Below are 17,651 nucleotides of genomic sequence, written 5' to 3'. Positions count from 1 at the left end.
TAATTTTAGCCACTCTGACATGTGTGAGTTGATATCTCACTCTGGTTTTTATTGGGATTTCCCTCATAATACACGATGTTGAGCATTTTTTCATCTGTCTGTAGGCCATTTGTACCTCTTCCCTGGGGAAATGTCTCTTCTTGTCTTCTGACCATTTCATGAGTTGATTATGATTATTATAGTTGTTGCTGTTGCTGTTGTTGTTGTTGTTGAGCTTGAGAAGTTCTTTATAGGTTTTGGATACTAGCCCTTTATCTGAGAAGTTATTTGCAATTATCTTCTCCCTTGTCATAGCTTTTCTTTTAGTCTTGTTGACTGTTCCCTTGGCTGTGCAAAATCTTTTAATTTTGAGGAAGTCTCAATAGTTCATTATTGGTTGTCTTTCCCTTGCTCCAAATATTTATCTATGAAGGAGTTTCTGCAGGTGAGCCCAAAGTAGTTGCTGCCTACGTACTGCTCTTGGATTTTGATGTAGTCGTGTCTCAAATTTAGGTATATCATCCATTTAGTGTTTAACTTGTGTATATCCTAGAAAAATGTTGCAGTTTCATTCCTCTGAATGGTTCTGTCCAATTTTTCCAACACCACCTGTTGAAGAGTATGTCTTTCTTTTTTCCATTGGCAATTCCTCCTTAGTTGACGATTGGTTGACCATCAAGTTGAGGGTCCATTTCTGGGCTTTCCATTCAGTTCCATGGATCTTTGCATCTATTTTTGTGCACATAACATATTGTCATGCTGGCTACAGCTTTGTAATGCACCTTGAAGTCAGGCATTGTGACGCCCCAGGTTTGGTTTCATGTCCCTCTAGCCCTTCATGGTCTTTTCTAATTGCATAAAATTTGAGGATTATTTCTCCAGCTCTGTGAAAAATTCTGACAGTATTTTGAAAGTGTCCCTCTAGTCCTTCAGGGTCTTTTCTAATTCCATAAAATTTGAGGATTATTTCTCCAGATCTGTGAAAAATGCTGACAGTATTTTGAAAGAGATTACACTAAATGTCTAGAATGTTTGGGGAATATAGATATTTTAACAAAATTTATCTTCCAATCCATGAGCATGGAATGTTTTCCCCCATGTATGCGTCTTCTTCCATTTCTTTCAAAAGTGTCCTATAGTTTTCAGAGTCCATCTCATGACTGCTTTGTTAGGTTTATGCCTCAGTATCTTTGAGGTTTTTATGTAATTGTCAGTTGGATCAATTTCTTGATATCTCTTTCTGCTGCTTCATTGTTAGTGTATAGAAATATACTACAGTATAATTACAAGTACAGTACAATGTACATTGATGTCATATTCCGTGGCTTTGCTGGATTCCTCTGTCATTTCTTGTCATATTTGGTTGAACCTTTTTGATGTTCTACACCCAGCATCATGTCTTCTCATGAGCACAGTAGAGTGAAAATGTCAATTCCTTCATTGCTGATTTGGTCGCCTTTTATTTCCTTTTGTTGTCTGATTGTTGACGCTAGGACTTCCAGTACAACGTGGAACAACAGTGGTGATAGAGGACATTCCCATTATGTTTCTGACCTTCAGGGAAAATCTCTTAGTGTTTTCTCATGGAAAATGGTATTACCTCTCATCCTTTCCTCTGTGACTTAGGATATTGAGGTGTTTTCCCTCTATTCCAACTCACAGTGGGAACTTTTCAAGAAAGATGCTGTGTTTTTTCATGTGCCATTTCACCATCTATGGAGAGGATCACATGGTTATTGTTCATTCTTATATTAATGTGTATCACACGGATGGGTTAGCAGATATTGAAGCATTCCTGCAGACCAGGACTGAATCCATCTTGGTCGTGTTGAATAATCCTTCTAATGTACTCTTGGATCTTCTTGGCTAGTATGTTTGTGAGCTGTTCTACACCCATATTCATCAGGGATATTGGCCTATAATGCTCCTTTCTGGTGGAGTATTCATCTGCTTTGGGGATCCAGGTTATGCTGGCCTCTTAGAATGACTTTGGAAGGTTTGTTGGTACAAAATTGGTCATCATATTCTCTTACAATTGTTTCTATTTCTATGGGGTTAGTTTTGATCTCTCCTCTTCCATTCCTTATTTTGTGTGCTTTCTCTCTTTTTGATAAGTCTGACTAGGGGTTTCTCAATTTGTTAATTCTTTCAAAGAACCAGCTCTTTGTTTCAACGATATATATAATTTTAACATCTATATATTGTGTAGTGCTTTAATCTCTATCATTTCTCTCTATCTGTTGGATTTTGGCTTTCTTTGCTGTCATTTTCCAGCTCCTTGATGTTACATTGTGGATTTCAGACTTGTTTTGTTTCTAAAAGAAGGCCTGTACTGCTGGCTGTACACTTCCCTCTTAGGACAGACTTTGCTGCACCCTGAAGCTTTAGCACTGTCGTGGTTTTACTTTTCATTCCCTTCCAAGTATTTCAAATAGTTTTCTTAATTTCCTGGTTGTCCCTTTCATTCTTTCATATGATGTTCTTTGGCTTCCAAGTATTTGTGGCCCTTCTATGTGTTTCCTTTTTTTTGACTTCAGGTATCTATGCCATGTGGTCTGAGAAATACATGGGTATGATCTCAAACTTTGTGAACCAGAGGAGAACTGATTTTTTACTTGGTACGTGATCTATTCTGGAGAATGTTCCCTGTGCACTTGAGATGGAGGTATACTCCGTTGCTTCAGGGTGAAACGCTCTGAAGATCGCTGTGAAGTTCATCTGGCCCTTAGTGTTATTTAAAGTCCTTTTTTCCTTTGGGATCTGCTTAGACAACATGTCCCTTGCTGTGACTGGGGCGTTAAAGTACCACACTCTTCTTGTATTTTTACAAAGTGTGTATTTAATTTAGATATTACTGAGTTTATATTTTGGTCTGTTCTCAAGATACAGGCATCAACAATTGCAGTTGATAGATCTGCTTATTTCATAGGCACCTTTATTAATATAGAATCTTCCTTTACCTCTTATTTCATTTTTCTGTTTTCAATTTCTATATCTGACATATGGGTGGGTACTCCAATGCTCTTTTAATGTAAACTACCATTATAAATGGTTCTCCAGGAGTCAAGATGGCGGGGAAGTAGGAGGGGGCACCATTTCAACCTGTACCCTAAAGTGAGCTGATTACCTACCAAAGAACTCCGACCACCCATGAAATCAGCCTGAGATCAGAATTATACACGTCTGGATCTCTACTGGAGCAAAAGACGCCAGTGGCGGGTAAAGCAGACTGGGAGCGTTGGACTGATATCGGAAGATAAACAAAAGGGGGAGGGAGCCACCAGAGGTGACCGATGGGAAAGTAACACCCCAACACGAGAGTGCTCTGCGTCTGGGGACCAGCATTAACTTGGAGTCTGGTTGAAAGCACTCAAAAAACAAAGAGCAAAGGATCACGGGGGGTAATAGTGGGAACCTGGGCGGTTAGGGTCAGGGACCTAAGTCCCCGGACCCAGGACAGCCTCCCCTGGCACGGAGCCAGAGAGAGGGCGGCAGAGAAATCAGGTCTCCGTCCTTGAGCCTCCAGTGCGCCTGAATGCCAGCGCGCCCAAGAACGAGTGGGGTCTGGCTCCCGTGAGGGGCTAGGAGCCTGGCCAGACGGCAATCCTGAAACGCGAGCGTCCCACACCCTCCCTTGGGATAGGTGCTCATAGGCGCTAGCCTGGAGCTCTGGCATCTGGAAAAAACAGACATTCCCAGCCCGGGACAGCGGGAAAATCTCAGTGTGCAATCTCTGCTCCGAACCTCTCTGGCGGTCTGGAGCTGCCTAGACAGCCACCGCTGCCCTGGTTTTGGGTACAATGAGGAGCTCCTGCATCCCCAGGGACAGTGACTCAGAACCGAATCTGGCAGCAGCTTTTGCAAAACAGTCTGAGGCTTCTCTCTGAGAGGGAGGTTGGGGTGCTCTTTGCTCTCCTCTAAACCTCCAAAAACCATCAAAAGCTATCAAGGCGAGAGAAAGCAGATGAAAGAACATAAAAACCCCCAGAGAACAAAAGGCTGAAAAAAACAGTTTCCTGAAAAAAAAGAGCTCACCCCCTTGAGGGGAGCGGGAGGACCTAACTCAGGGAACATCACTGTCTGAAAACCCACGTGGCAGGCCCCTCCCCCAGAAAACCAACCAGGAAGGAAAAAAAAAAAAGACTACAAGAGAACAACCACCACTACTTCATAAATACAACTTTTATTATTAACTCTTTACCAATATTCTGGTTCTTTTTTTACATACATACAGATAATTTTTTAACCTATTTACCATCACACTGAGATGTCCAGCACATCAAATTCTTTAATAACCTTCTAACCTGAACTTTTTGATACATACACCCGTGTTTTTCTTTTGCTTTTCTATTTTTTTAGTTCTTTTTTAATTTTAACTTAGTTTAGTCTAGTTTATTCTTTTTTAATTTTTATTTTCTACTATACATATAGAGTTAAACTTCAAGATAATCCCCTTTCCCCAATCAATGCTACCCCTATAGGCAAACCAGTTTCTAATCCCCCTGTAACTTAGGAAAGTTGAGTCCCTTAACAAAAACATCAAGATACCTTCAGGAAGAATCAAAATAACCTTCCTCACCCACACTGAGAATCTATAACCACTCTCCCAATTTTTCCTTCTGTCAGTGTTTCTGTGAATTTGGGTTTGTGATGATAATATATAAATCTTATACTTGGGGTTCTTTCTGATGAGGTTCTTCCCTTTTTCTTGCTTATATATACATATTTTTTTCTCTTGTCATATACTTTTATCAGTCTTTTTGTTTGTCTGTTTTTGTTTGTATACTCCACAAATCTTACCTTGTGGCCCATTTGGGCTGAGCCTTCTCTTTTATCTTCCCTTTTTTTCCTATCTCTCTCTCTCTTTTTTTTCCTTTTTTCTTTCCCCTTTTTTTTCTTTCTTCTTCTCTATTTCTTTTTCTTTTCTTTTTTTTTCTCATTTGGGTGGGGAATCCTGATTGCACAGAAGCGTTCCAGGGTGCACATTGACTGCACCACAATCGATAAGTCCAGCTGCATCTGTTTAGTCATCTCTTACCAAAATGACTAGGAGGAGGAATACCCAACAGAAGAAAAATACAGAGGATGGGCCTTCTGCAACAGAGCTAATGGCTATCGACATAGACAATATGTCAGAAAAGGAATTCAGAATAACAATTATCCAGGCAATAGCTAGGTTGGAGAAAGCCATGGATGACCAAACAGAATTGATTAGGGCAGAACTGAAAGCCACCAGGGATGATGTTCACAATGTTAGGGCAGAACTGAAAGCCACCAGGGATGATGTTCAAAATGCTCTCAATGAGTTCCAATCCAATCTAAATTCTCTAATAGCTAGGGTAACTGAGACAGAAGATAGAATTAGTGATCTGGAGGACAAACAGATAGAGAGAAAGGATCAGGAGGAAGCCTGGAACAAACAGCTCAGAAGCCACGAAAACAGAATCAGGGAAATAAACGATGCCATGTAACGTTCCAACATCAGAATTATCGGAATCCCTGAAGGGGAAGAAAAAGAAAGAAGTCTAGAAGATATAGTGGAAGAAGTTGTCTATGAAAATTTTCCCAATCTCACGAATGGAAACAACGTTCATGTACTAGAGGCAGAAAGATTTCCTCCCAAGATTTTAGATTCTCGAAAGTCCTCACGGCACCTTATAGTTAGAATGGGGAATTATGTTTCAAGAGAGACCCTCTTAAAAGCAGCTAGGACAAAGAAGCTACTTACATACAGAGGAAAGCCCATTAGAATAACGTCAGACCTTTCCAAAGAGACCTGGCAAGCCAGGAAAGGCTGGCAGAATATATTGAGTACTAAATGAGAAGAACATGCAGCCAAGAATACTCTATTCAGCAAGACTGACATTTAAAATGGATGGAGAGATAAAGAGTTTCCAAGACCGGCAAGGCTTAAAAGACTATGCAACCAATAGCCAGACTATGGAAAGAACCTAGATGTCCATCAACAGATGAATGGATCAAGAAGATGTGGTATATATACACAATGGAATACTATGCAGCCATCAAAAGAAATGAAATCTTGCCATTTGCGACGACGTGGATGGAACTAGAGCGTATCATGCTTAGTGAAATAAGTCAATCGGAGAAAGACAACTGTCATATGATCTCCCTGATATGAGGACATGGAGAAGCAACATGGGGGGGTAGGGGGATAGGAGAAGAATAAATGAAACAAGATGGAATTGGGAGGGAGACAAACCATAAATGACTCTTAATCTCACAAAACAAACTGGGGGTTGCTGGGGGGAGGTGGGATTGGGAGAGGGGGAGCGGGCTATGGACATTGGGGAGGGGAGGCGAACCATAAGAGACTATGGACTCTGAAAAACAACCTGAGGGTTTTGAAGGGTCAGGGGTGGGAGGTTGGGGGAACAGGTGGTGGGTGATGGGGAGGGCACGTTTTGCATGGAGCACTGGGTGTTGTGCAAAAAGAATGAATACTGTTACGCTGAAAAAATAAATAAAAAGGGGAAAAAAAAAAAGACTATGCAACCACCAAGCCGACACTGCAGGAAATATTAAGGGGGGTCCTATAAAAGAGAAAAAATCCTAAGAATATAATTGAACGGAAATATAGAAACAATCTACAGACAGAAAGACTTCAAGGGCAACACGATGTCAATAAAAACCTACCTCTCAATAATCACTCTCAATGTGAATGGCCTAAATGCGCCCATAAAATGACACAGGGTTGCAGATTGGATAAAACGACAGGACCCATCCATATGTTGTCTACAAGAGACCCATTTTGAACCTAAGGATACACCCAGACTGAAAGTGAAGGGATGGAGAAGCATCTTTCATGCCAATGGGCCTCAAAAGAAGGGCAGGGTAGCGATTCTCATATCAGATAAATTAGATTTTAAACTAAAGACTGTAGTCAGAGATACAGAAGGACACTACATAATTCTTAAAGGGACTATCCGACAAGACGATCTAACAATTGTGAATATCTATGCCCCCAATATGGGAGCACCGAATTACATAAGAAAACTATTAATCAAGATAAAGAGTCATATTGATATGAATACAGTTATAGTAGGAGACCTTAATACTCCTCTCTCAGTAATACACAGATCATGAAGCAGAAGATTAATAAAGAAATAAGAGCATTGAATGAAACATTGGACCAGATGGACCTCATAGACATACAGAACATTCCACCCTAAAACAACAGAGTACTCATTCTTCTCAAGTGCACATGGAACCTTCTCCAGAATAGACCACATACTGGGTCACAAAGCAGGACTCAACCGATACCAAAAGACTGACATTATTCCCTGCATATTCTCCGATCACAATGCTTTGAAACTGGAGCTCAATCACAAGGTAAAGTTCAGAAGGAACTCAAACACCTGGAAGCTAAAGACCACCTTGCTTAAGAATGCTTGGATCAACCAGGTGATCAAAGAGGAACTTAAACAATTCATGGAAACCAATGAGAATGAAGACACCTCGGTCCAAAACCTATGGGATACAGCAAAGGCGGTTCTAAGGGGGAAATACATAGCCATCCAAGCCTCCCTCAAAAACATTGAAAAATCCAGAATACACCAGCTGTCTCTACACTTTAAAGAACTGGAGAATCAACAACAAATGAAACCAACTCCACATGCAAGAAGAGAAATAATCAAGATTAGAGCAGAGATCAATGAGGTAGAAATGAGAGATACAGTAGAACGTATCAATGAAACTAGAAGCTGATTTTTTGAAAGAATCAATAAGATCGATAAACCATTGGCCACACTAATCCAAAAGAAAAGAGAGAAAGCCCAAATTAATAAAATTATGAATGAAAAGGGAGAGATCACAACGAGCACCAAGGAAATAGAAACAATCATCAGAAATTATTACCAACAGTTATATGCCAATAAGCTAAGCAACCTAGATGAAATGGATGCATTCCTGGAAAGCTACAAACTCCCAAAATTGAACCAGGAAGAAATTGACAACCTGAATAGACCGATATCTAGTAATGAGATTGAAGCAGTGATCAAAAACCTCCCAAAAAACAAGAGCCCAGGACCTGACGGATTCCCTGGGGAATTCTACCAAACTTTCAAAGAAGAAATCACACCAATTCTCCTGAAGCTGTTCCAAAAAATGGAAGCAGAAGGAAAACTTCCAGACTCTTTTTATGAAGCCAGCATTACCCTGATCCCCAAACCAGGCAAAGACCCTACCAAAAAGGAGAATTTCAGACCCATATCACTGATGACTATGGATGCAAAGATTCTCAACAAGATCCTAGCAAACAGGATCCAGCAGCACATTAAAAACATTATCCACCATGACCAGGTGGGATTCATCCCTGGGTTGCAAGGTTGGTTCAACATTCGCAAATCAATCAGTGTGATAGAACACATCAATAAGAGAAGAGAGAAGAACCACATGGTCCTCTCAATTGATGCAGAAAAAGCATTTGACAAAATCCAGCATCCGTTCCTGATGAAAACGCTTCAAAGTATAGGGATAGGGGGAACATTCCTGAACTTCATAAAATCTATCTATGAAAGACCCACAGCAAATATCATCCTCAATGGGAAAAAGCTTGCAGGCTTCCCGTTCAGATCAGGAGCACGACAAGGATGCCCACTCTCACCACACTTGTTCAACATAGTATTAGAAGTTCTAGCAATGGCAATCAGACAACAAAGAGAAATAAAAGTATCCAAATTGGCAAGGAAGATGTCAAACTCTCTCTCTTCGCAGATGACATGATTCTTTATATGGAAAACCCAAAGACTCCACCCCAAAACTACTAGAACTCATACAGCAATTCAGTAACGTGGCAGGATACAAAGTCAATGTACAGAAATCAGTGGCTTTCTTATACACTAACAATGAAAATACAGAAAGGGAAATTAGAGAATCGATTCCATTTTCTATAGCACCAAGAACCATAAGATACCTGGGCATAAACCTAACCAAAGAAGTAAAGGACCTGTACTCGAGGAACTACAGAACACTCATGAAAGAAATTGAAGAAGACACAAAAAGATGGAAGACTGTTCCATGCTCTTGGATTGGAAGAATAAACATTGTTAAAATGTCTATACTGCCTAGAGCAATCTATACTTTTAATGCCATTCCGAGCAAAATTCCACCGATATTTTTCAAAGAGCTAGAGCAAATAATCCTAAAATTTGTATGGAGTCAGAAGAGACCCCGAATTGCTAAGGAAATGTTGAAAAACAAAAACAAACCTGGCGGCATCACGTTACCCGATTTCAAGCTTTACTACAAAGCTGTGATCACCAAGACAGCATGGTACTGGCATAAAAACAGACACATAGACCAGTGGAACAGAGTGGAGAGCCCAGATATGGACCCTCAACTCTATGGTCAAATAATCTTCGACAAAACAGGAAAAAATATTCAATGGAAAAAAGACAGTCTCTTCAATAAATGGTGCTGGGAAAACTGGACAGCGATATGTAGAAGAATGAAACTCGACCATTCTCTTACACCGTACACAAAGATAAACTCGAAATGGATAAAAGACCTCAACGTGAGACAGGAATCTATCAGAATCCTAGAGGAGAACATAGGCAGGAACCTCTTCGATATCAGCCACAGCAACTTCTTTCAAGATATGTCTCCAAAGGCCAAGGAAACAAAAGCAAAAATGAACTTTTGGGACCTCATCAAGATCAAAAGCTTCTGCACAGCAAAGGAAACAGTCAACAAAACAAAGAGGCAACCCACGGAATGGGAGAAGATATTTGCAAATGACAGTACAGACAAAAGGTTGATATCCAGGATCTATAAAGAACTTCTCAAACTCAACACACACACAACAGATAATCATATCAAAAAATGGGCAGAAGATATGAACAGACACTTCTCCAATGAAAACATACAAATGGCTATCAGACACATGAAAAAATGTTCATCATCACTAGCCATCAGGGAGATTCAAATTAAAACCACATTGAGATACTTCCTGACACCAGTTAGAATGGCCAAAATTAGCAAGACAGGAAACCACGTGTGTTGGACAGGATGTGGAGAAAGGGGAACCCTCTTACACTGTTGGTGGGAATGGAAGTTAGTGCAGCCACTTTGGAGAACAGTGTGGAGATTCCTCAAGAAATTAAAAATGGAGCTTCCCTATGACCCTGCAATTGCACTGCTGGGTATTTACCCCAAAGATACAGATGTAGTGAAAAAAGGGCCATTTGTACCCCAATATTTATTGCAGCAATGGCTACGGTCGCCAAACTGTGGAAAGAACCAAGATGCCCTTCAATGGATGAATGGATAAGGAAGATGTGGTCCATATACACGATGGAGTATTATGCCTCTATCAGAAAGGACGAATACCCAACTTTTGTAGCAATATGGACGGGACTGGAAGAAATTATGCTGAGTGAAATAAGTCAAGCAGAGAGAGTCAAGTATCATATGGTCTCACTTATTTGTGGAGCATAACAAATAACATGGAGGACATGGGGAGATGGAGAGTAGAGGGAGTTGAGGGAAACTGGAAGGGGAGATGAACCGTGAGAGACTATGGACTCTGAAAAACAACCAGAGGGTTATGAAGGGGCAGCAGGGGGGTGGGGTGGGGTGGGAGGTTGAGGAACCAGGTGGTGGGTAATAGGGACGGCACGTACTGCATGGAGCACTGGGTGTGATGCCAAAACAATGAACACTGTTATGCTGTAAATAAACAAATAAAAATAAATAAATAAAAAGAATAAATGGTTCTCCAACCCTCATGTTGAATATGGAAGAGTATTTTTTCTAAAATTAGTCTCTTGTACAGACCACATTGAAGGGTCTTCTTGTTTCCTTTTGGTTTGTTTCATTCCATTCTGATACCCTATGCTTCTGGTAGAAGCATTTTGTCTTTTTACCTTCTGAATAATTATTGAAAGCTATTATGTTAGTGCCATTTAGAACGTGAAATGTCACTGTTTCTTTACCTCATCTGTGTACTCTTTTTACTTTTCTTTCTTTCCTTTTTTTTTTTTTTGAATTTGGGCTCCCTCTCTCTCTACTCAAAGGATCCCCTTTAATATTTCTTGCAGGGAGAGTTTATTGTTCAGAAATTCCTTTCTTTTTTTGTTTGTCCTAGACACTCTCTACCTCTCCCTTCACTCCGAATGATAGCCTTGGGGTATACACTATTTGTGACTGCATATTCTTTATCCTCATATAGCACATTGAGTATATCCTACCTGTCCTTCCTGCCCTGATAAGTCTCTGTGGACCGGTCTGCTGCCAGCCTCATGTACCTACCCTTGGAGGTGAAGGACGTCTTGTTCCAAGCTTCTTTGAGGATTTTCTATTTGTCTTTGATTTTCAAACTTCAGGATTATATTTCTATGTGTTGACTAATTTTTACTGATTTTGAGGGGTATTCTCTGTGCCTCCTCGACTTGAATGCCAGTATCCTTCCCCAGATTAGGGAATTTCTCAGATATCTATAATTTGTTGAATTAAACCTTCTACCCCTTTCTCCTGGCCCTCAGCTTCTGGGATCCCTCTAATACGGATATCATTTCCTTTCATGGAATTCCCAAGCACTCAAAGTCTCCCTTCATGATCCAATAGCTTTGTTTCTCTCATTTTTTCAGCATTTTAATTTTTCCATCCTTTAATCTTCTATGTCACTGATACATACTTCTCCCTCATTCATCGCCTTTGGATAGCCTCCACTTGAATTATATCTCAGTAATAGCACTTTCAAAATGGACCTGAGTATTCGTTCTTTTATGTCTATAGTAAGGGATGCTCTAGGGCCTAGTATGCTTGTATCCAGCCCAGTTACTATCTTTATAATCATTGTTTTCAATTCTAGTGCAGAGACTTTATATATATTCATATTGTTTCAATCCCTGTGAGTGAGTTCATTATTTTGAGGTGAATTCTCCATCTCCTCATTTTGCCCAGAAAGTAATTATGAAAGCAAAAGCATCCTTAAAGATGGAAGGGAGCAGAAAAATCAAGAATAAAAAAAAATGGAAACAAAAACAAACAACAAAAGAATACAAAAAACAAGACTCAGTATGTGTTTGGAACTGTTCATTAAAAGAACCAAGATGCCAAAATAAAGAGAAAAGAAAAAAAAAAAGAAGGAAGAAAAAAAAATCTTACAAATATAAAACAATTTAATGAAAAGGGGTAGAAAAAATATACATGTACATAACTTATTGGTAAAAATAAACATGAAAAATATTAAAAAGTTTAAATATAAAAAAAGCACTAAAGAATGCCAATAGATCTTGTGAGATGAACTTACTGCATCAGTTGACAGGACCTTGTGATTCTTTGCTCTTCTCTTAATGATTTGTCTATAATATTGATTTATTTGAAAATGTGGAACTGCCCTTGTGTCCCAGGGTTAAATCCCAAGGGGTCATGGTGGATAATGTTGTTTTTGTTTTTGTTTTTATTTATTTTATTTATTTTCTTTTATTTTGTTTCAGCGTAACAGTATTCATTGTTTTAGTACCACACCCAGTGCTCCATGCAATACGTGCTCTCCTTAATACCCACCTCTTTGTTCACCCAACCTCCCGCCCCCTTCAAGACCCTCAGGTTGTTTTTCAGAGTCCATAGTCTCTCATGGATCATCTCCCCTTCCAATTTCCCTCAGCTCCCTTCTCCTCTCCATCTCCCCATGGCCTCCATGTTATTTGTTATGCTCCACAAATAAGTGAAACCATATGATACTTGACTCTCTCTGCTTGACTTATTTCACTCAGCATAATCTCTTCCAGTCCCACCCATGTTGCTACAAAAGTTGGGTATTCATCCTTTCTGAGGGAGGCATAATACTCCATCGTGTATATGGACCACATCTTCCTTATCCATTCGTCCATTGATGGGCATCTATGTTCTTTCAACAGTTTGGCGATTGTGACCATTGCTGCTATAAATATTGGGGTACAAATGGCCCTTCTTTTCACTACATCTGTATCTTTGGGTAAATACCCAGCAGTGCAATGGCAGGGTCATAGGGAAGCTCCATTTTTAATTTCTTGAGGAATCTCCACACTGTTCTCCAAAGTGGCTGCACCAACTTGCATTCCCACCCACAGTGGAAGAGGGTTCCCCTTTCTCCACATCCTCTCCAACACATGTTATTTCCTGTCTTGCTAATTTGGGCCATTCTAACTGGTATAAGGTGGTGTCTCAAAGTGATTTTAATTTGAATCTCCCTGAGGGCTAATGATGATGAACATTTTTTCATGTGTCTGATAGCCATCTGTATGTCTTCATTGGAGAAGTATCTGTTCATATCATCTTCCCATTATCTGATACGATTATCTGTTTCATGCGTGCTGAGATTGAGGAGCTCTTTATAGATCCTGGATATGAATCTTTTCTCTGTACTGTCATTTTCAAATATCTTCTCCCATTCCGTGGGCTGCATCTTTGTTTTCTTCACTGTTTCCTTTGATGAGCAGAAGCTTTTGATCTTGAGGAAGTCCCAAAAGTTCATTTTCACTTTTGTTTCCTTTGCCTTTGGAGACATATCTTGAAAGAAGTTGCTGTGGCTGATATCAAAAAGGTTACTTCCTATGTTCTCCTCTAAGATTCTGATGGATTCCTGTCTCACGTGGAGGTCTTTTATCCATTTCGAGTTTATCTCTCTGTATGGTGGAAGAGAATGGTCGAGTATCATTCTTCTACATGTAGCTGTCCAGTTTTCCCAGCACCACTGATTGAAGATACTGTCTTTTTTCCACTGTATATTTTTTCCTGTTTTGTCGAAGATTATTTGACCATAGAGTTGAGGGTCCATATCTGGGCTCTCTACTGAGTCCCACTGGTTTATGTGTCTGTTTTTATGCCAGTACCATGCTGTCTTGGTGATCACAACTTTGTAGTAAAGCTTAAAATCAGGTAGCATGATGCCGCCAGTTTTATTTTTGTTTTTCAACATTCCCTTAGTTGATTCAGGGTCTCTTCTGATTCCATACAAATTTTAGGATTAATTGCTCCAGCTCTTTGAAAAAGACCAGAGTAATTTTGATTGGAATGGCATTAAAAGTGTAGATTGTTCTAAGCAGTATAGACATTTTAACAATGTTTACTCTTCTGATCCAAGAGCATGGAACAGTCTTCCATCTTTTTGTGTCTTCTTCAATTCTTTTCATGAGTGTTCTGTAGTTCCTCGAGTACAGATCCTTTACCTCGTTCGTTAGGTTTATTCCCATGTATCTTATGGTTCTTGGTGATAGAGTAAATGGAATCGATTCTCTAATGTCCCTTTCTGTATTTTCATTGTTAGTGTATAAGAAAGACACTGATTTATGTACATTGACTTTGTATCCTGCCATGTTACTGAATTAGTTCTAGTAGTTTTGGGGTCGAGTTTTTTGTGTGTTCCATATAAAGAATGATTTCATCTGTGAAGAGAGAGAGTTTGACTTCTTCATTGCCAATTTGGATACTTTTATTTCTCTTTGTTGTCTGATTGCAGTTGCTAGGACTTTTAATACTATGTTGAACAAGGGTGTTGAGTGTGGGCATCCTTATCATAGTCGTGATCTCAACGGGAAGGCTGTGATCCTTTTCCCAATGAGGATGATATTTGCTGTGGGTCTTTCATAGATAGGTTTTATGAAGTTCAGGAATGTTCCCTCTATCCCTATACTTTGAGAAGTTTTTATCAGGAATGGACGCTGGATTTTGTCAAGTGCTTTATCTGCATCAATTGAGAAGACCATGTGGTTCCTCTTTCTTCTCTTATTGATTTGTTCTATCACATTGATTGATATGCGAATGTTGAACCATCCTTGTAACACAGGGATGAATCCCACCTGGTCATGGTGGATAATCTTTTTAATGTGCTGCTGGATCCTGTTTGCTTGGATCTTGTTGAGAATCTTAGCATCCACATTCATCAGTGATATAGGTCTGAAATTCTCCTTTTTGGTAGGGTCTTTGCCTGGTTTGGGGATCAGGGTAATGCTGGCTTCATAAAAAGAGTCTGGAAGTTTCCCTTCTGCTTCAATTTTTTTGGAACAGCTTCAGGAGAATTGGTGTTATTTCTTCTTTGCAAGTTTGATAGAATACCCCAGGGAATCCATCAAGTACTGGGCTATTCTGTTTTGGGAGATTTTTGATCGCTGCTTCAATCTTGTTACTAGATATCGGTCTACTCAGGTTGTCAGTTTCATCCTGGTTCGATTTTGGGAGTTTATAGTTTTCCAGGAATGCATCCATTTCATCTAGGTTGCTTAGCTTATTGGCATATAACTGTTGATAATAACTTCTGATGATTGTTTCTACTTCCTTGGTGTTAGTTGTGATCTGTCCCTTTTCATTCGTAATTTTATTAATTTGTGCTTTCTCTCTTTTGGATTAGTGTGGCCAATTGTTTATCAATCTTATTGATTCTTTCCGAAAACCAGCTTCTAGTTTCATAGATATGGTCTATTACATCTCTAGTTCCTACCTCATTGATCTCTGCTCTAATCTTTTTTTTTTTCTTTCGTTTCTTTTTTTTTTCCATTTTATTTATTTTTTCAGCGTAACAGTATTCATTCTTTTTGCACAACACCCAGTGCTCCATGCAAAACGTGCCCTCCCCATTACCCACCACCTGTTCCCCCAACCTCCCACCCCTGACCCTTCAAAACCCTCAGGTTGTTTTTCAGAGTCCATAGTCTCTTATGGTTCGCCTCCCGTCCCCAATGTCCATAGCCCGCTCCCCCTCTCCCAATCCCACCTCCCCCCAGCAACCCCCAGTTTGTTTTGTGAGATTAAGAGTCATTTATGGTTTGTCTCCCTCCCAATCCCATCTTGTTTCATTTATTCTTGATTACTTCCCTTCATGTGTTTGGAGTTGGTTTGATTTGTTGTTGATTCTCCAGTACTTTAAGTTGTAGAGACAGCTGGTGTATTCTGGATTTTTCAATTTTTTGAGGGAGGCTAAAATGGCTATGTATTTCCCCCTTAGAACTGCCTTTGCTGTATCCCATAGGTTTTGGACCGAGGTGTCTTCATTCTCATTGGTTGCCATGAATGTTTAAGTTCATCTTTGATCTCCTGGTTGATCCAGAGACACCACAGCCCCGTGCCCCTCCCCGATCTCCTGGTTGATCCAAGCATTCTTAAGCAAAGTTTCATTCAATTCTCTTATTTCTTTATTGATTTTCTGCTTCAATGATCTGTCTACTACTGAGAGAGGCATGTTAAGATCTCCTACTATTAATGTATTCATATCAATATGACTCTTTTTCTTGATTAATAGTTTTCTTATCTAATTGGATGCTCCCATATTGTAGGTATAGGTATTTACAATTGTTAGATCAACTTGGTGGATATTCCCTTTAAGAATGATGTAGTGTCCTTCTGTATCTCTGACTACAGTCTTTAGTTTAAAATCTAATTTATCTGATATGAGAATCGCTACCATAGCCTTCTTTTGAGGCCCATTGGCATGAAAGATGCTTCTCCTTCTCTTCACTTTCAGTCTGGGTGTATCTTTAGGTTCAAAATGGGTTTCTTGTAGACAACATATGGATGGGTCCTGCGTTTTATCCAATCTGCAAACTTGTGTCATTTTATGGGGTGCATTTAGGCCATTCACATTGAGAGTGATTATTGATAGATAAGTTTCTATTGACATTGTGTTACCTTTGAAATCTTTCTGTCTGTAGATTGTCTCTATATTTCTGTTCAATGATATTCTTAGGATTTTTTTCTCTTTTATAGGACCCCCCCTTAGTATTTCCTGCAGTGTCGCCTTGGTGGTTACATAGTCTTTAAGCCTTGCAGGTCTTGGAAACTCTTTATCTCTTCATCCATTTTGAATGACAGTTTTGCTGGATAAAGTGTTCTTGGCTGCATGTTATTCTCATTTAGTGCTCTGAATATATTTTGCCAGCCCTTCCTGGCTTGCCAGGTCTCTGTGGACAGGTCTGACATTAATCTGATGGGCTTTCCTCTGTATGTAAGGAGCTTCTTTGTCCTAGCTGCTTTCAAGAGGGTCTGCCTAGAGTTATAATTCTTCATTCTAAAGGGTCGTGAGGACTTTCCAGAATCTAAAATCTTGGGGGGAAACCGTTCTGCCTCTAGTACATGAATGCTCTTTCCATTCATGAGATTGGGAAAAATTTCATAGACAAATTCTTCCACTACATCTTCTAGACTTCTTTCTTTCTCCTCCCCTTCAGGGATTCCAATAATTCTGACATTAGAACATTTCATGGCATCATTTATTCCCCTGATTCTGTTTTTGTGGCTTCTGAGCTGTTTGTTCCAGGCTTCCTCCTGATCCTTTCTCTCTATTTGTTTGTCCTCCAGATCACTATTTTTATCTTCTGTCTTGGTTACCCTAGCTTTCAGAGAATTTAGATTGGATTGGAACTCATTGAGAGCATTTTGAACATCATCCTTGGTGGCTTTCAGTTCTGCCCTAACTTTGTGAACATCATCCCTGGTGGCTTGGAGTTCTGCCCTAATCAATTCCGTTTGGTCATCCATGTATTTCTCCAACTGAGCTATTGCCTGGAGAATTGTTAGTCTGAATTCCTTTTCTGACATATTGTCTATGTCGATAGCCATTAGCTCTGTTGCAGAAGATCCATCCTCTGTATTTTTCTTCTGTTGGGCATTCCTCCTCCTAGTCATTTTGGTGAGAGATGACTGAACATATGTCGCTGGATGTATCAAATGTGGTGCAG

Source organism: Meles meles, chromosome 3 (genome assembly GCF_922984935.1).
Source record: "Meles meles chromosome 3, mMelMel3.1 paternal haplotype, whole genome shotgun sequence".
NCBI lineage: Eukaryota > Metazoa > Chordata > Mammalia > Carnivora > Mustelidae > Meles > Meles meles.
Note: the sequence above shows the minus strand (reverse complement) of the source record.